This window comes from Marmota marmota, unplaced genomic scaffold (assembly GCF_001458135.2).
Source record: "Marmota marmota marmota unplaced genomic scaffold, marMar, whole genome shotgun sequence".
Taxonomy (NCBI): Eukaryota; Metazoa; Chordata; class Mammalia; order Rodentia; family Sciuridae; genus Marmota; species Marmota marmota.
In genome coordinates, this window is record NW_025999924.1 from 10,515,321 (window position 1) to 10,537,385 (window position 22,065).

Here is a 22,065-nt window from a genome sequence, read left to right on the forward strand (position 1 = left end):
GGCCTAAGGATTAGTGCTTTCTGTAATATGATAAGAGCGTGACATTATCAGAACTCTGTTTAATATAGCATGATCTCCCCCTAGAAGAAAGCTAAGAAAGATTATGTTCCATCAAGGGGAATTACAAAGTTGTAAATCACCTTGTGTCAAAGCCAGCAGTGTTAAATACCAAGCTTTTAATTAGCAGTCTTAAGTTCATTATTGTACTAAGATATACTTCTACAATAGCAAAAAAATGTACTTTTTGGTGAGCACATGTCTATTCAGAGATAAAAATCAAAGAAATAATGTGTCATTGGTCAATAAAGAAAAAGTAAATTATCAGCAAAAATAAAGTGATTTATGTTTATTTTGTACCTATTTTCAACTTATTACATTAAACCTAAAAGTTATAGCAATCTAAGACATTTCTGATTCTGAGAACTCTTTCTGGCAATCTTACAAAAGACATTAAGAAATTATGATCCTATAATAGCATCATGAGAATGTGTCCATTTGTATACACCTTTCCAATCTCTTGCTAGTTTTAATACTGTTAGATTACTTATTTTAAATTGAGAGGGATAAATTGTCTGGGAATTAGGTGTTTTGAAACGTTCTTAGAATCATTTCTTCCTCTTGATGGCTAAAAGAATCTTTGTATGGTACTGCAAAAGTGAATTCATACCATCAACTTTTTCAGATTTTCAGCAGGACACTACAGAGACAAATAGGAAACCATAAAACCACCTAATATGCTTTAGGGTGCTTCCAAAAAAAAATGGACAAAGACTTTGAATTAGATAATATTGCATCTGAATTCAGGGTTGACCATGGACCAATTTTGAAAACCATGATGCTAGATCTCATATTTTGCTCTTTTTACTAACATACATCCTTGATATGTCAGATTTTTGCATAAAATCTGACATGAAATTATTAATAGGGTTTCCATTGTTTTGTTATACTCTATACATAGAAGTAACATAGAGTTTCCATTGTTTTGTTGTACTCTATACTAGAAGAAAATTTAAAATGTATGAGAATTTTAAGTCTAAGGCTGAGGATGAAACACAGTGGCCAAGGACTTACCTAGCATATGCAAAGCACTGGCTTCAATCCCCAGCACTGAAAATAAAATAAAGAATGAGAACCTGTTTATCCACCATCCATTATAGAAACAGATAACAACTACACCAAAAGCCTTAGTGCCCATCACCCAACAGTTTGTCCATAAATACTTATCAAATAGTTCTCCAGAAAAAAAAAAATGTGACCCAAAGTTTCTGACATGAAAATTCTTGTTGATTTTCATGTTGCAAATACACAATGAAAAATTTTATGTTATCTATAATTATCAGCCTGTTACAAAAATACCTAAAACTTTAATAATTTCTTGAATGTTGCACAGAGCCAATTCAGCTTTCACCTACAATGATCCCAGCCCCCTGTATCACTCAAACTTATCCAGGCTTCTGATATTGATAATTACTATATCTTAACTTTGCTATTTACCTTGACAGCACATATACATGTATGCTTATATGTAGTGTATGCTATGCTGTCAATGTTTATATGTTCCATTAAATTTCATATATTGAAATCCTAAATCCCAAGGTTAAAATGCTATTAGGAGGAGGGAAAAGTGAATACTTTTGAGAAGTATTCAGGTCATTGAAGCACACTCCTCATAATTGTGGTTAGTGTTCTTATAAAAGAAACCCGAAAGAGCTAGCTATCCCTTTCTACCATGTGAGTACACCACAAAATGTACCATATGATGTATTGATCAGTTGTTATTCACTCTGATCAAAATACCCAACAAGAACAACTTAGAGCAGAAAAAGGTTATTTTGGCTCATTGTTTCACAGGTTCATTCCATGGTTGGGCCTCCCTTGCTCTAGGCCCAACTTGAGGCTAAGTATCATGGCAGTAGCACCTAGAAATGAAATCTCCTTGGCTCATGGCAACCAGGAAGCAGGGAACCAGAATAAGGAGGCAGTGACAAAACAGAAAATCCTCAAAACACGTCCCCAGTGATTTACTCCCTCCAGCCAACACAGTTACCACACAGTAATACAATCAAATTATGAATCCCTCAAATAGGATAATCCACTGATCAGGTCATAACACACAAAATCTAATCATTTCACAGTGTGCATCAACACAGGAGCTTTTGGGAGATATCTCATATCCAAACCATAATATATGAACAAGAAAATGGGCTCTCATTCAATAGTGAATATACCTGTGCTTTGATCCTAGACTCCTCAGCATCCAAAACAGTGAAAAATATTTTTTTTCTTTATAATCCACCCAGTCTTTGATATTTTCTTGTTTTGTTTATGATTCAAAATGGACTAAAACAATGTGGAGGGGGGATATCATAAAAGATATAGTGTCACTTTTTCTGGTTTTTAACTATGTGAACTTATTATCATACAATACATTTGTTTATGGATTATTTCTTTTACACAATATTTTTTTACAGTTCCCTTCTGTTGTATGCATAGCTCTTAGACTTAACATGTGCTATATAATATTTCTTCCTGTACATGTATCACAAATTATGTACATGTCTATTCCGTTTGTGAGCATTTGGGTTTCTTTAGGTTGGGGTTATCATGAATAATATTGCCATGAATATTCTTGCTCATATCTCCACATTGACAAGGGTTTTTCTGGAGTGTATAGAAAGAGAAAAAATTCTACATATTAACAAACTGCTATCCAAAGACATTTACTTATTCACATTCCTACCAAACAAATAGTAGGAGAATTTCTGTTGTACAATGATATATCCAATTTGCCAGTACCTGGGACTATCAAGTTTGTTTTGCTCTTTCCTAAGAAAAGGTGTTTATAATGATACATCACTGTGGCTTTTAATTTCTATAATTACCAAGGAAATAAATTCCCTGCAAATTTTTTTTTGTTTTTTAAATGCGTGTATAAACATTTTATATTAAGTTGATTTTTTTGCCTTTTAATAAATGAATTAATGTTATAGTTCTTTATATTCTGAATACAAAAATATAATTATTGTATATAGTCTGTAAATATTATATACTTTGCAAATTTTCAATATATGTCAACTTTCATGAATAGAAATTATTAATTTATCAAGCTTCCTATTATATTTTAAGAAATCCTTTGCCATCATGAGATGAAACACCTATTCTCCCAAATTATTTCTTAAATTCTAATGGTTCTGCCCTTTATGTTTATATTGGTAATACATTAGTAATTATTTTGTTGATATAGTATGTGATTGGGGCACAACTTCATTTCCTTTTGGTAAAATGCATATTTTTGGTCATTGTCTCTTATAGTAGTTGTATATTATTATTCTTTCAATGGGTTATATTTTGTATTTTATATTTTATTTAGGCATGTGACACTTGTTTATCTTTCTACTTTTTACATGTCACACTTTAATCTGGATTTATGTTTCTTCTGCCTGGAGTACAAACTTGAGAATGTCTTATACCTGGGATATTGGTGGACTAATTTTTATGTAGTCTTCATTGCTAAAAGATGATTTTGTTTATTGTGGGATTTTGAAGGTTGGTATTTATTTATTTGTTTGTTTGTTTATTTATTTATTTATTTACTTACTTATTATTTATTTTGCAGTGCTGGAGATAGAACCTAGGCTGTTATACATGCTAAACAAGCACTATAGCAATGAGCTACTCTGCATTTACTAACTCTGCATTTACTTTTAAATTGTAGTGGTTGAGAAGTCTGTTGTCTAATTTGCTTCTCTGAAGTTAATTAATCTTCTCTGGCTATTTTCAATGTCTCTTTGTATTTCATATTTTATAGCATGACTTTTAAGTATTTTGCTATAGACTGCATTTTTATATTTCTTGTTTTGGAAATTGGGATTTTTGGCTTTGTATAATACAAATATTCTTGAGTTATTATCACTGAAGAGATACTAACTCTCACATTCTTCTTCTTTTTTTTTTTTTTTTTGGTACTGGAAATTGAACGCAGTGAGGCTTAACCACTGAGCCACATCTCCAGCCTTTTTTTATATTTATTATTTAGAGACATGGTCTTGCTAAGTTGCTTAGGGCCCCACTAAGTTGCTGAGCCTGGGTTTATTTATTTATTTTTTATTACTTGTTCGAGACAATACAATGATCTTGTCATATCATACATTTGATTCAAATAGGGTATGAACTCTCATTTTCCCACGTGTACAGATTGCAGGATCACATTGGTTATACATCCTGAGCCTGGGTTTAAATATATAATCCTCCTGCCTCAGCCTCCTGAGCTGCTAGGATTACAGGCATGCCCCGTCACACCCCACCTCCTTCTCTCTTGAATTGTGATTAGATTAAGTGTTAGAATATCTCACTGTACACTTCTCATCTATTAATCTCTCTTTTGTGTTTTCCATATTTATTTTTTCTGTGATGCATTCTAATGGGTTTCTATTAATCTATCATCCATAACAGCTAATATACTATTAAACAGATCATCATTACAACTTTAATTTCAATTATCTCATTCTTATAATTTCTAGAATTCTGTTGGACTGTTTTTCAAATGTCATAGAGACTCATAGTTTTTGGGTTATTGGATGTATTTTCTGGTAAGCATAGTTTTCTATTCTGTGTCTGAAAAGCCTCATATCTGATTTGCTTAAAACTCTTTTTTTTTTAATTGAGTTCAATTAATTTACAAAGTTACTTTATCATAGGATGAAGGTTCTTTCTTCCAGAAGCCATTTGAGTGTCCTCATGCTAGGCCCTTGGAGTCAGTATCAGCTGGGGGAAAAATTCAAATGTATGACATGAGGTGTTTTAAACAAATCAGGTGAGAGAAAGAGAGAAACTTTTGTGGAAAATCCTTGCAGAGATTGGCTAATCATTACAACACCTTGTGGACTTTCCTTCCTTCCTGTTCTGCTCAGAATTCAATCCAGTTTCCTGCAGAATAGAGAGAGGAAGTCTCAACTTGAGAGGGTCCAGAATTTCAATTTTTGTCTTCCTTTGGAAAATGGATTCCAGTTTTTAAGGATAAAAAAAAAAAAGATAAAATGTTCTTACCCCTATGAATTTTTTCTTCCATGCAAATTTTGACCTGATTTCTTACAGTTGTTTATTATTTTGATACCTATGAGAATATTTCCAAAAATATATTTGACTGTACATGTAATAGTAATCACAGGGGAAATTTGTTTAAATGCCTATGGAATTAAAAACAAACTAGAAAATATTATCTTGGGGGTTAAAAAAAAAGGATTTTTCTAATTATGACCTGAAACCCAGATACCATAAATGAAAAATCTGACCAATGAGTCTTTATGTGAATTTTAAAACTTTGGCACAATGCACTATTAAAAAGAGGATTTAATTAACTCATCTACTTCTAAAATGTTTCTGGTGCCTATTATGTTATCTAAATGTATATGTAGTTAAACATAAATTAATATACATATACATACATGAACAACAGAGAAATTAAGTGCTCATAAATAATGTTAGCTGAGTTACACAAATGAAAGAAAGAAAGAAGGACAGAGAGCAAGCAAATAGCCAAAAAAATATGTAAAATAAATGGTTAGCCTTATTCATTATTAAAGCAGTGCACTATTTAAAAAAATTATTTGTATCAGATGGAAAAAATTTAAAAAGTGTAAAATTACTCTTACCTTTTTCAGAGGTGTATGTTAGCATAATTTTAAGGATGATCTAAAATAATTAACCAAATTGTTAAACACTCAAATGTATACCTATTTTCTTATGGTTTAGGAATTTATTTTATAGGTATTGGTCCCCAAGCAAAAGATACATTCAGTAGATTATTTTTTGTAGCATGGTTTGATAGGTTAAAAAACTGGAATGAACTTCAATGACTATCTGAGGAAAGTAATTAAGTCTATTATAGTCCTACTATGCATAAATAGAACATTATATAAACATGTATCGAAATTAAATTATCTACTTGTATCCAAATGTGAAAAACTCCCATCACAGATTAAAATGTTTTGTTTTGAAAATTTTAAAAAGCCAGGAACAACATGTACAAAATGTTCTTATTTAAAAATATTCTGAAAAGTACATTTAAAATCTACTAATAATGGGGATGTTTGTAAGTCAGACCAGACATCTGTTGAGGAGAAAACACCAATTTGCTTTAAACCTACTTGGTCTTTGGGAATGCTTTGTGCCATGAACATATATCACATTTTCAATAAAAATCCATTGGAAGACAAAACAGAAATGGCCCCAATACTTTATGCACATAAATGCTCATATAATTGTAAAAGAATAATGTTGAAAAAAGTCTAGTTTAAGTAAATTATGATGTTTCACTTCTTGAATATCATCCTTTCATTACTAATTATGTTTTTAAATATTTGATAACATGGCCAATGCTCATGATGAATGTGAATAAAGCAGGATATATATACATATAAATGATGTAAATATTAAAAAGTAGGAGAAAATTCACCAATATTGACAAAATATCTGGAAATGTTAATAACCTTTTTGGATAATGACACTTATTTGTTTTTTTTTATTTTTATTTTTTAGTTGTAGTTGGACACAATACCTTTATTTTTAATTTATTTTTATGTGGTGCTGAAGATCTAACCCAGGGCCCCGCACTTGCTAGGCAAGCACTCTACCACTGAACCACAATCCCAGCCCCTGAGTCACAACCCCAGCCCGACACTTACTTGTTTTTATTTCTAATTTTGCAGGGTTTTTATTTTTCTACTACTTCCAGGTTTCTATAATTAAATATTCATTAATTCAAAATTGTAAAAAACAAAACCATTTCAAATGTGAGTGATTATATATAAAGTCTTAGAGTCCCAACAGAGGTCTGTCCTCTATTAGAGAAAGTTACTTCCCCTTCCCCAGAAAGTAACCATTTCCTATGCTTTATAAAAGCCTACAAATAGAGCAGTAGAAGAAAAAGTGAAGTTATATAACAAGAGAAGCCCATATTTAGAGCTTCCAGTACATAACTCCAGTTGAACTCAAGTCTTGACCTAAGAACACTGATGCTTATCTACTTGGAATTATGATTCATTTGTAGCTGTTGTCATAAAAGCATCAAAAAGCTATTCAGTGTTCCGAAGGAGCAGGCTGAAAGATACACGTGCGGTACTAAAGTGAAGGAAAGTAATAAGGGTTGTTTCAAGGAAAAATGATTCATGTCTCTTTAAAAGAGCAGTGTGTTCTCGGTGTGTGCAAGTGTTTTCCCTCTGCCCAAGGAAGGAATGATAGATTAAACACCTACCCACATAGCTCTTACCCTCCCCCAGATGTGTGTTATTACTAAACAAGAAGTGGAAAAGATCCCAAGAGAAAAGGAAACTAGAAAATGATATAAATAATTCCTGATTTGCAAAACAATCACAATTAAGGAAGTAGTTAAATGTATTCTGACACAGTAAATTGAAGGTTCCTATGATATATTCTCATTCTATTTGGAATAGAATTTGGATTCCTGGTTTGTAATTATGATGGCATAATGTGTTTTTTGCAGCAAAATTATAGTCTCCTGCCCACCAAATGCATTTGCTTTCTTTTACTCTGTCTTCTGCTTTTCTCCCTGCTACTATAAGAAAAATTTTCTAAACAAATATGTATCTCTGTATTCACTAGTTTTCATCACTAGATCTAATAATCACCCTCTGGCAACATTACATATGTTAATTATTTTTAAACAAATTGTCAAAAATATTTTTTTTATTCTATAAGTGTGTTTGTTTATTTAAGTGTTCAAGAAATAATGTTCTCCTCTTTAGTATTTTTAATTGCATCTAGTTATTTTCCATGAATTTTCATATGAAATATTAATCATAGCTTTTTTGACAGCTCTATTGTGTTTATGAAGAGAAATTCTGTGAAGCTTAATGCTATACTCATTATCTGCTGCAGGGAAGTTTTAAAACAATAAACATATAACCACCTGAGGAATAAAGGTCTATCTCTGTGTTAATGGGTGCTCAAGGAGTATTTGAGAGCAAGAAGTCCCTGGGCCAAGCAAATCCAAAGGCTGCCCAAGCCAGATTAGAAAGTCTTTAGAGATTGGTTTCCTTTGCCCCCTGGGAGGGCAATTTCTTACTGTCAGAAATGTCTCCACTCAAAATTCACATTTCCCAGATAAATACTAAATCTTTATGTAATTTCCTTGACAACATAGAAATAGCCTGTATTTCTTATATGTTCCTCATTGTACACATTGTAAACCCACAGATTTGGAAGAGATAGACTTCAGAATTGAATTATTTAGTCTGCTTTTTTGCATTATCTATTTATTACTGCTCTTACCTATTTATTAGGCATAATCTAAAATTCTGCATATTTTTATACTATTTTATAGTAATAGTCACCAAACACCTCCCCATTGCCTCATATATTCAACAAAAGTTCTGTAATAAATGAATTTATGAATAAAAGTTTGTAAGAATAATTAATTAATAATGAAAAAAAATGGGAACTTTGTGGTAATAGAAGGCATCAATATTACCCTCTATTCAGTGCCTTTGAAGGTAAGGAAAATAGAGTCTAATTATTCCACCATTTGGGAAAAAAATAATACACATATATACATATGTATGTATATGTATATACATAGATGGAGAGAGAGAATAAGGGAGAGAACTATAATTAAACAAAAAAACAACATTATTGAATGTATTGACCACTTTTTTCTCCTAAGATTCAACTTTTACAAATGACTCCCAAAAGTATGTCTTCATAGGAGGAGAATGAGTTTTAGAATTTTGAAACTGTTGGATCATAAAAAGGAATAGTCTATTTCTTTTTACCTAATGCTTAACTACTTACACTATTTAATACTTTATGTATTTTATTCTCATTTAATTATTTCTTTATTGTACTTAACTATTTAAACAACTGCTTTAAACTAAAGAACACAAAAGCCATTTTGTCTATGGATATGTATGATTCTCAAAAATACTTTATCTTTAATGGGGAAAATACGTGAAAGACAAACATTTAAAAATGTAAATTAAAATGAAATATTCTTTTAGAAGCTTGACATCTCCATCCTATAATATTTTAAATAATTTTTCTTGTATATTTTCCTCTAACTTGTATTATATTTATTAATTTGATTATCAGAAAAGTTTTTTAAGAATATTTTATATACAAACCTGATTTTCTACAAATGTATTAGATAAAATGAAGTAAACCTTGAATATCTAAAATTTGTGCTAATTTCTTATATGTTGTAGTGGCAGATAAGAATAACATACGAGAAGATCTTCATAATTAGGTATTAAAACGGAGTAATTATCCTTAGAAGAAAAGGCAAGGTAACAAGTTAAAACAATTCATAAAGAGTTTACTGAGAAAACTGATCTATGATTATATTATAAGTTTGACTTTTAAAAGTTCTTCTTACCCATTTTTATACAGCAAATACAGAAAACATGCATTTAGGATTTAGCTTCAGGCTTTAAAAAACATTAGTATTTACAATTACTTTAGTCAGCTCAATAGAGAAAGAAGAGTTAAGCTTTTGTGTAAATTTGATGCCAGAGCAGATTGATTATTTTGGTTTTGAAAAGAGCTTCTTAATCAAATAGTTTTAAATTGTCAAAAGTTTGGCAAGGCTGTTGATTTGTTTTATCTTGATATTATTTGACTTATTTTCTTTTTGACATTTAATAACACTTTGCTATAAAAGGAAAATGGAAAAAAATTGATGGCATTCTAAAGCAAGATTCAAAGTTTTTTTTTCTATCTTTACATGGAAACTTTACTGAGACCAAGATGGTCAAATGGTCTTTCAGCACATTGTCCCTGTTCTCTGGTACCTATAACATATTCACAGTTTGTAATATTAGCCTTCTGCTATCATGATAAACTAAGAATGTTTCACATATGTGTAACCAATACTTCAGGAAATATTAAGAAATAAAAGAAGCCAGTACCTTATCAGGTAAGGAGACTACATTTTCAGAAGTGAACAATTGATCAGGTTATAGAAGACATGTTGTATAAACAATATTATCCTCAAGTATTTCCTACAGCAGTTTACTTTTAAAGGAAAAGAGACAGTTTTCAGTTGATTGTGAATTTTTTGTTTTACAGAGGGACCTTCCTAATGAGTCACATTAAGACATTCTGTCCTTGGCTATTACCTTCAAGAAAGAAAGCTGTTTTCTCAGGCCAGGGAAAGATCATGCTGATTAACGCATGCCCTATATGATAACAGTAAACCTAGCTGGATTTCTCTTTAGCATCTCAGTACAGGTGGACCTTTGTTAATGTGACTAGTACCAACTCTTTTTTAAATCTTGGGAGAAACAAAGACAAAATCAGCCATAAAGCAACAAAAACCTCGTGGGAATCTACAAACTCGCTAAAATTCAAAGATACTTGGATCTGTCAAAGAAAAAATAATCCTTTCAGATGAACAGATTGTACTATTCAAGCTTAGGCAATAATTTCTCCAGCATTAGGGGGGAATAAAAAAACAATTACTATTGGAAATTGATTATTTAAAAAATGAAAAAGGACGGGGAAAATTATTTCTTCTGCAACAAAAACGTTGCTGGATTTAGAGTTTTAATAGAAAATGATACTTTAGTTTTGCCCTCCCCAAACCAGTTTTTATCCATTTGATCATACCCACGAATTAGTATTTAGTGATAAATTAAACTGCACAGCCAAGCCAATTCAATCATACGTTACCAAGTACCTTAGCTCCTCAGAGCACTGCACATACTTAGCATGAGTTTAATTTATGTTGTTGTTACCAACATGGCAACTAGTGAAGCAAAGAGATGCTCTTAGGGATTGAACATGGACAATCCAGATTAGTGGCTTCTGCTCCTAATATCTAAATCTCTTAAATACTAAACAGGACTGACAATTAAGGCAAGGAAATTAACTGCTCTTCCTCAGTATCAGGCATATGAAGTGCTACGCAGAACAGTTTCAGATACTTTCAGAAAGTGATTTAGTATACGGGAGACAAAAATATTCTAGATTTAAAACATAAAAATATGGATACATTGACCATTCTGCTAGCAAGTAAGCCAGTCTAAAATTTCTTTCTAAAACATTAAAATTTTACAAATATTCAATAATTCTTATTGTACCTCTGACTATAAATGCCACATGGAAAAGCAACCACAGACACTCATAATCTAAACATATACCTATTGACTAATAAGGAGTTCAGAAAATCATGTTTTTATTATGCAAAGTATAAGGGTTTATTAAATTGTTAAAGTGTTAAAATGAAGTTCCTGGTATAGTAAACTATTTTAAAGCCACATAATTAGAGAACATCAGAATTATCTGTTCTTGTCTCATCTCCTTGATATCCAATCTACTCAGCCATCAACAAATAAAACATGTCTTTATGTTTAGAAGTTACATTATAATCTTAATTTTCAAACATTTGAGGTTTTGAAATTGATCTGCAATAATTCTACTTCTTTCATTTTTGTTAGAGTGCTTTATTGTGTTTATCTAGATTGAAAATATAAATAAATTAGTCCTCATTTAACTGGATTTTTTGTAATGCATAAAATTTACTTTCATAGCAACTCTATTTTTCTTTTTATTTATGCATTTGTGTGTCAGGGAAATTTTTTTCTGGTTACAAAATTATCAAGGAAGATTGTACATTTTTCTTCTGCTGTATTTGCAACTCAAAAGTACAGGCACCTATTTCTCTCCAATGTGTCAGCATTTATGTTTATATTTTGCATCTAAGTGATGTATATAGTCGTGCACGGTAATAGTAAACAACAGGTCATAGACTGATTTTTTTCCCTATAATGCTCAGAAAAGTCAGATGCACAAATGGCCACTTGCCCAGGAGGGAAATTTACAGAATGCAGAGAGAAAAGTTCCTTGGACACAATAGATGGTGGAGCTCATACTCAGCAAGGCTGTATTCATTATAATATGAGAGTTTGTTGTCTGACTAAGTCTAGGCATTTGAAAAATTCAACCAGATTCTAGAAAATGATTAAGTCTAAAATATTAAATCACTTATTAATTCTAAAGTACTATAACTTCAACTTAAATGAACAGATTTTTTCTAGCTACAGAAGTATGAATTTGATACATCTATACCCACAAAAATATTCCTTCATTATGTTATATGACTTATTATATATTAATGACTAAACTAACACCATGCAATTTATAGTGTAGCAAATTTAAAAATGTGTAAATAAGTTTTCATAATGTTGTGCAATCTAGAATCATTTATATTATCAATCAATTCAAAATCTAAAGTGTTATTTTTTTCTGTTTTTATTTTCACAATTTTTATTAGTTAATTCTTGCTATACATATTACTAGGGTTCATTTGACATAACTATACAAGCATGAAATATATTCGCTCTAATTCAATCTGCAATTTCTTCCCTTTTCTTCCCTTTTTCCCTCCTCCTGTTCCCTTTCCTCTGCTCTACTGATATTTCCTGAAGTGTTATTTCTATACTGCAATATTATTGGGAATTCTTATTATTCATTCAAATCTAGTTCAATAGGAATGATATTTCTATTTCAAAAACTATTTCTTGCCTACCAAGCTTCTGAAACAAAAAATTCAGGAATGTCACTAACATGAAAAAAACAGATGACTGATCACTCTTTAATATTCATAGTCATATAGTTTTAAAACAAGCCTTTAATTTAACCACAAATATTAATGAAAAGAAAAATCTCACAAAACAGCAATACTGAAAGGTAATGAAGTCTTTTAATAGACTAAAGCTGATTTTAAGCTTATGTTTTTACAAACTGGTGTATTTCTCTCCAATACTTTTCATTGTCATTATAAATGGAAAATTTGATTTTTCGAATCCAATCCCATACCTATCTTCCTTTTTGGTGTTTCTTTTCATGGCTTAAGTAAGCAGATAATATGCCTCAGTTATACAAATTTATTAAATAAGATTTTTCAAAAGGTTTTTATAAGCATGAATCACTATAGTTGATAATAAACTACTGAAATCCATGGGATTTGAAACTCTGAATATACATAATCAGACTGATCAGAACAATGGAGTTTTGAAATATATCAAAGGCCATGCTTGATCATGCTTTATTAAAATATTATATTTAATAATAGGGCAAGAAAATATAAAATGGACATATATAGCATAATGATGTATGTATCACACATAGAGAAATCACAAATGGTGGTTTAAATCTCAACTGTATACAATTACAGTGGTAAATCTCAAACTATACACATACACATCAACTATATATCATGTATACATACCTACAAACATACATACAAGAAATCACATTTAAAAATGCACTTCCAAATCTATTCTTGAGAATTCAGAAAAAAATTATTTAAATTTAGATAGATTTATTAGTTGGTAATTTTTTGATCCTCAATTCTTTACTTAAACTATCTCAGCCTCAATCTCATCCATCCTTAAATGAGGACAATAATGCTTATACCTTAAGTTTATTAGAATTTGATGATGAAATATATGTAAACACCAAACCTGTAAATTCATATAATAGAGGCTCATTAAAAGGGAACTACTATTGTTATACATGCATATAATTTATTTCAAGCAAATCACAAAAAAATCAAAGATTTTTTGTTTTCTCAGCAATTAGAACTAGAAATTATTAAAGATTTAAGCATCATATTCAATATTAACACATTAAAAACACTTAAGTATATTTGCAAGACAGTAATTTTTATTATTTTATACCCATGCTATCAATAAAATGTCTCAGATTCCAACTCTTTTAAGACATCATGTCTGCCAGATTTTTTAAAATATTTCAATTTATGTTATGTGCATGTATGAATATGTCAAAATGAATCCCATTATTGTGTATAATTATTATGCACCAATTAAATTTTGAATTTAAAATAAAAATAAACAGGGGAGAGATTAAAGAAATTAGTAAATATATTAAAGGGAAAAACTCAAGTGGTTGGTATAGTTCACTTATATTAAAATATGACAGAATTTTTTAATTTAAATTTGCATTTCTGGTGTTTTATAGAAACTCTCTTTGGCTACAAAGATTGAGCCTTCATCATATGTGACGTTTTAAGCCTTGATTACTTACAAATATTTCTTAGAGTTTGTGCTTACCTCAGATGTTGCTTTAGAACAGGTTAAGTACAGTATCTCATTACTAATTGCAAAGGGTTATGTTTATAGAATATGATACTTTTATTTTCCACTTGGGCAGGCAAAGTGATTATTTGTAAAATCAAAGTGAATGAGTTAGAACAGGCTTCTTAGTTCTGATAAAAATTAACAAATACCAAACCAAGCATCTAAATAAAAAATCTGTAATTTTCCAAATAATGCTGTGATTTTATAAAAACACCTTTTCTTATTCTCTTAAATATTTATGTAAATATATGCTTTCTCTTTTTTAAAAAAATAACACATTTTTCTTTGAATGGAAAAGGACACTTTCCTTTACTCAAGGCCATTCTCAATCTCTCCAGAAATTATTGACAAAGAGCTGAACATTTTCTTCCATTCTGTGATCACACACTTGCATGTTTTTCCCAAACATAAATGCTTGATTCTATGTTATGATTGATGAAAGACAGAGGAAGGAACAAAGGCTAATAAATAGCATTTAGAAAAAAATGAATTTTGTTTTGTAAAATGTCATTCGACTCTACTTTGATGATTTTATATTTCACATGTATCTCAAGAAGAAAATTTTCTCCACTCCAGTTTAGCCCCAACCTCAGCCAGCTAGTTTTGGGTGACTGGCCCATCCTGTGATGATAAACCTCAGCATGTCACCATTGTTCTCATTTAATAGTTGACAACAAACTCCTCCAAGGAGGTAAAAATTTCACAAATATCTATTTTCTATATCGTGCACAATATTTTCTTTCCTAAGAACTGACTGCTTTGTAATAATTGTTTTGATGAAAGTTACATATAAATACTGTTTCATATACTTTAAGTCATGATAGAGAATGGGCATATGGATATAGTTGTGTGAGTTTTGTCTAATTATATGCATTATACAATTTGCTATTGGAGACCATCTTCTATTCATTTAATAAGGCTTTTTCAAATTGGCAAATAGCATTTGGGCTAAAATACACACAGGATATTTGCAATGAAAAAGAAGGAAAAAAAAAAAAAAAACCTCCTCTGCCTTTTCTCTGGTGTAGAGCAATTTGTCAAGTAATTAGCCAACCTAATTAAATTTTTGTAGCACTAATCAAACGAATATGCTAAAATTTTCTTTGCACAGCCAGTTTGCTGTCTGCTTGCATTTAACTTGATGGTTTGAAAGGGGCCCTACTCTGTCTACCACTCCACTTAATAACCTAATTTGCATTTTATATTGGTAAATCAAATTAAGCACCAGTGGCTTTTAGTATGATTGACTGTGGTCAGGCCTGTTCAGATGGGACTTTTTCACAGAAAATTAGGCACATTTTAATATGACTGAGGCTGTGCTTTCTGCGTTTAGCAAACTGCATTCACTCAGCTAATTAAAAGTGCTTGCCCACCCCCTACATATGATAGATTAATCCAGCTGGTGTGTCCATTTTCTTTTGTACAATTTCTTGATGGAAGTTTTTATTCTTAAACATAATAAGATTGTCTAAGCAACACTTCAAATCAATTTGCATGAAACATATAAACAATGCTTTGTTAGACCTGATTACTTTGAGAGGTGGGTGCATCTGTGTGTAAATACAAGTCCACGTGAGGGCTTGGAGGTTTAAGCTTATTGTTGAGCAACACCAAACTTTGAAAATTTTTCACTGATTGGTATATGAAGAGTAACTATGCTGATGAATCATACCTTGTGCCACATTAACAAGGACTTCCTACTTTGCTTTTATTATTATTATAAGAAATATATTCATATTTTAATGACAAGAAAATTAAATACATATAACCTTAAAAACTTCCCTCTTACCCAATAAAATCAAGATTCGTTTTTTAATGGATTAACAAACTATTTCATCATAAAGTAGTATTATTCCCAGTCCATAAATGGAAAAAAATGAGATAGAGATTAACTTGTTCATTAATATGAGCAGAACCAAGAGTTTATTCCAGTTTTCTTAACTTCAAATCTACAATCTTTCCAACATCCCACAGTCCCTTTGCACTTGCTCCAAAACCAATCGCTCTTTCCTAAGTGACATCATTTCAACAAATTACAAATCCCCCCTGGGATTTCAACTTCTATAATAATGAAAAAAGAGTCATTCTTCCCTCCTATTTCTCACTACACGATTTTTATGTGCAGTAGAAGAATGGTCAAGAACTGGTTCCAAGATTTATGTAACAATATGCACTTTATCATGCTTTTTTAACAACAACAACAAAAATTTCCATCATGTTAATCTATACTTGTCATCAGAAAACTCTTTAATAAGACAAAACTAGTGGTCTAAGCATCATTATTTTAGACTAACTAATCTGAACAGTTAACAGTGAGTATGAAACCCTCACACTTGTAGATCAACTTTCTTTACTGTGGGTGTTCTTTGTAGTCCACTTTGCAGTCATAGGTAGCTTTAGAAAGTGATAGAAAGATCTACACATGCCATATTCTAAGAGTAGACAACAAAATTATGGCTGGAAACCTGAATGGAGAATGTGCTGTGCTTTCTCACCATTACCTTGTGCTCTGACTTTGCTTAACAGAAGTTGGAGGTAAATACACTAATACCATGCTTAAATTCTCTTAAAACTGATCATTAAGATAAATCCTTAATTAAAAAAGAGAATTAAGATTATAAAAGAGATGAAGTCAGCCACGGTAATTGCCAGAAGCACACTTGGATTTTCTGTTTTACTTTACTTAATGTAATGGGACATATGTACTGAAACCTTAGTTCAGTCTACTAAAAGAAGTCATAATTTAAAAAAAAAAAAAATGGTACCAGGGATTGAACTCAGGGGCACTCAACCACAGGGCCACACCCCCAGCCCTAAAATAATACATTTTAAGAGATTATCTGATGACTGTGCTTGGCCTAAAGCAAGGCTGAATTTAAAACACCCACATGCCTTAAACTTCTGGAGGTGTAGAAGACACATGCCCTTCATCTCTCTTGGGAAGAAGTTGCTGTAGCTCTATTTTCTTGATGAATACCCTTGCAAAACTTGGTCTTTATGAACTACACTCTTCCAACAATTTTGTTTCATCTCATAAATGGTGTTTATATATCCTTGAGCATCTTCATATTCTTCTGAATTGTCAATCTAACATCTTTTAAAAATTTTTAGAAGAAAATTGCATGTAATGCTCTTAAAATTTCTAAACATGAAAAGATGAATGACATCATAATATTTGATTTAATGTGCACATTAAGATGTTATATCACTAAATATGTTTACTAGCAATAAATGTCAGTTTTTCCATGACAATAGTAAGTGCACAATTTTGTGTTCTATTCTAAGAACTACTAGATATATCTGAAATACTGCAAATTAACCAACTCTAGAGTAAGCACCAATCAATATTTAAGAATTGTCATACAGATTTTTTTTCTTTAGATTATAGACACAAAGTTTCACTTTGCAAGTAAAAATAAATTGATTTTAACCATATAAGTTTATTAAACTTCTTTATTTCTTTACTATGTTTGCAATTATAATTCTTATATTTTATAATTGGGTTTTAAAAGAGATAATAAAATAATAATGTTTAAGGTAAAATAATATACAATAAATATGTGGCAGAAGTTGTTTTATTTGTCATTTAAGAAAGTCTAGGCAATGGATAAAATTAGATTGGAGAGTGGCCAACTGTCAAAGGAAGGAAACAAATTCAATTGTATAAAACTCTGATAAGAGAACATATCTCATAGAGCAACAAGGAAAATCAAATTTATCATATATTTCTGAAGGATGCTTTTACATTAATTTTTATTTTCTTAATTTCTCTTACTTTTGTGTTCTAAACTATTAAAAATGCTTAGTGTTCTGGTATTCACCAACCACAGGTCATACACTGTTCAATATTTCTGCATAATCCTACTCATAATATAAAATAATCACTACATTTCTGAATACTCAAAGGTATGCAATATGGGAAATGTGTATTAACAATGCACCAAATTTCAATGAAAGAATGCATTATATTCTAGGGTGATCTCCTTTCAAAGTTTTATTTTAAAATGATAACATTCACAGGATATAGTGAAGATAGTTTAGCGATCCCCCCTACCTTTCACCCAATGAGCCCCAAAGGTTTACTTTTATGTAATGATATCAAATGGTTAAATAGCAAATGATTAAACCTATGTTATACAGCTAAACCAGGAAATTGACATTGGCAAAATGTATAAGCATAGTTCTATGTATTTTATCACATGCTTGGGTTGCTGTACACTACCACAATCAAGATACAGGATGTGGCTGGAGGTGGAGCTCAGTGGTAGAGTGTGTTTAGCATGCATGAGTCCCTAGGTATAAGCTCCAGTACATACATACACACAGAAGATAGGTACAGAACAATTTTATCATGATGCCCTTTCACATTCACAGTCACCTCTTTCCCTTTTACCCTCATCATCTTGAGACCCTGGTAATCCCCAATCTTTTCTTCATCTCTATAATTTTGTAATTTCTTTATATATATATCTATATATATATATATATATATATATATATATATTTATTTATTTATTTTTAGTATTCGGCAGACACAATATCTTTGTTTGTATGTGGTGCTGAGGATCGAACCCGGGCCATACGCATGCCAGGCGAGCGCGCTACGGCTTGAGCCACATCTTCAGCCCATAATTTTCTAATTTCAAGAATGTTATAAGAATAGAATTATGTAGCCTATGACCGTTGAGATTCCCATTTTTTATTCAGTTTAATGCCATTGAGATCTAAACTGTGACATAGTATAGGAATACCACAGTTTAAACAGTTACAATGAAAAGACATTTGGATGGTTTTATTTTAGTTTGGGGCTATTTTAAATAACACTTCTATGAACATTCATGCACACAACTTTGTATAAACATAAGTTTTCTTTTCTCTGGAGTAAATGCCCAGAACTGCCAAGATCAGGGTTATCTAAATTTTAAGAAGCAAATTGTTTTCTGGGGTTTCTTTACCATTTTACATTCCTCTTAACTATGTCTGAAAAATCCAGGGTTTTTTTTGCATCCTCACCAGCATTTGATATTTTCACTTTTAAAAAATGTTTGCTGCTTTCACAGATATAATAGCATTCTGTAGTTAATTTTCATTTTCCTACAGGCGACTATTAAGATATTTTAACATGATTATTTACCATCCATATATTTTTCTGGCAAAATGTCTCGAGCAATTTTTAATTGCATTATTTGCTTTCTAAGGTTCTCTTTTGAGAATATTTTGACATTGTAGATATGAGTCCTATGTTTCATATAGTTTACAAACATTTTCTCCCACACTAGAATTTTTGTATTCTCTTCCAATAAACCAGGTATTTCCTAGTTGTATTACCAATTTTGAAGTAGGCATGTTGAAGGCTCCAACTGTAATTACTAATTGGTCTGCTTCTCCTTTAATTTCTATCAGTTTCTGCTTCATATTTTTGCAGCAATATTGTTTGGTTCAAATACATTTGGCAGTTTTGTCTTCTTGGTGGATGGACACTTTGATCATTATGTAACATCCGTCTCCATCTCTGATTAATTTCTTTGCTTCAAAGCCTATGATAACTGGCATTATTGTAGCTGCTCATGCTTTCTTTGGTTAATACTTGCATTGTATTATCTACTAGACATCCTTGTCCTTTCAGCATACCTATATCATTATACTTGAAGAAACTTTCTTATAAATAATAAAAAGTTGGGTGATCTTTTTAAATCTAATGTGCAATTGCCTTTCAATTTTGTATTTAAACTACCTTTTGTAAAAAGATTGATATGTTAGGGATGGTTTCTGTTATTTCACTTTTTTATTCTTTTTCCTGTATTGTGAGATGCTTGAAAGTTGATTAAGACTTATTATGATTTATCTAAGTGGTGAGTGCATCTTTTTGTATCGTTTATATATGTACATACAATGTTTTATCTATAATATATGTATATAGGTATACATATGATATATATGCATGTATATATACATATGCACACATAAATATGTAAAAAGCTATACATAAATAAGTAAATATTTATGTGTGTTTATACATAGGCACACACACATACACATCACTTCTGTTGTTACCTACATTTTATTATGTTTTAAAAAGTTTTTTTTAAAAAAAAAAAAAAAAGGAAAAAGTGTTACTTTCCTAGATGTAATTTTACTCTTTACATATGTTGAGAATCATATCAGACAGTATTATAATTTTCAAAATAATTCAAAAATTCAAAAATGTTAGTAAAATCTATCATAATTATCCATATTTTCACTCTTTAGTCTTTCTTCTTAATGCTTCAGTATTGCTTTTCTGATCATTCTGATCATTTACTTTGTAATAAATGATGTTTTTTTATCCACCCTTTCAGGATAAATTTAATTTGCTCCCTATAAATTCTCTTAGTTTTATTTTATCTGAGATTTTTCTTTTCTCCTTAATTCCCAAAGAACATTTTCAGGAATAGGGATTGATAGTTCTTTTCTTTCAGCACTTTAATATATTCCAAGTACCATTATTTCCTTCTAGCCTCATGGTTTCTGATGACAAATATGCCATTCAAATTGTCTTTTCTATATAAAAAAAAGGGGTCACTTTTCTTTTACTGCTTTCAAGGTATTTTCTTCCTTTACTTTTCAGAAGTTTAATTACGATGCAACTTTGCATCTATTTCCTTTTATCTTGTTTGGTGTCCGCTCAGTTTGTTGGATCTGTAGATTTGTGCCTTTTGGAAATTTTGAAAATTCTGATCTATTATTTATCTGACATTTTTCAGTGCCACCCCCTTCTATCCTTCCTTAGGGACTCTGAGGACAACAGTATTAGTTTAATACATTCCTGAGGAACAGTTTTGTTTCCGTGTATTTTCTCTGATGTTTATATCTAGTAATTTCTATTGTTCTGTCTTCAAGTTCATTGTTCTTTCTTCTGTCCCTTCCATTCAGTTATGGAGCTTCATGTGCTGAAGAGTTTTGTTGTTGTTGTATTGTTTTATTTGGGTATTTTTCAGTTCTAAAATTTTCATTTAGTTCTTCTTTGAGTTTTTATTTTTCTTACTTTAATGTTTGGCTAGGATTTCTTTCTTTGTTTTATCTATTTAGATACTTGCCTAATTACTTAATGAATGTTCTCATTGTAACTGTTTTAAAATACTTGTCAGATCATTCTAGCCCATGTTTTTTTTTTTCCTCCCTTAGTGCTGACTTTTTTATTTCTTTTCACATTTCATTTGAGATTTTCCTTATTTATGGTAGAGTGAGTGAATTGAAATTGAAACCTGAGCATTTGGGGAGGTATATTCTGAAACTCTTGATCCCCTTTAAATATCTGCCTTAGCAGGCTTCCTTTAAAATATAGGTGCAGGGGAACTGAGGAGTGCCAGGGAATTGTTGCAAAGCAGTTTGGTAGCTCTCAGCCTCCACTGATACCCACAAGAGGAGAGCTGCTAATTGTTGCTTAACAGAGTGAGAGATCCCAGCTCCTCAGCAGGCCTCCACTTATTCTCTCCAATCTGACAAAGGGGAGGAGGTTCTCAATTTCTCCTGCAATATGACTTGCACTGACACCATTGAGATGCTCTCATCACTGTTGGGTGGTGTTGACTCTAGTCCTGACTCTAGCTAAGCCACATCCAGCCCTACATCAGTGAGGCAGGAAATTGATGCCTGGCATTTTCTATTGGGGATGGAAATCCAGGATCAATATGTGCTCTCCACTGGCAACATCCTACTCAGTTTCTTTTTCAATTAAAGGAAAACATATAAATTTGACCTAAAGAAGATGTCACATGCTCCTATGATAACAGCAAGTCCTCAGCAAGAAAGCACTTGAAAATGTTATCCTTTTGCTCTGTTGAATATATCCTGACTCTCCTGCTTGCTCTCTTAAGGCCCATTGCTCTTAACAGAGGTGTTCTAATAGGAGATATCCAATTACCTCCTTTTTGCATTTCCATTTCCATAATGACAGGCTTCTAATTTGCTT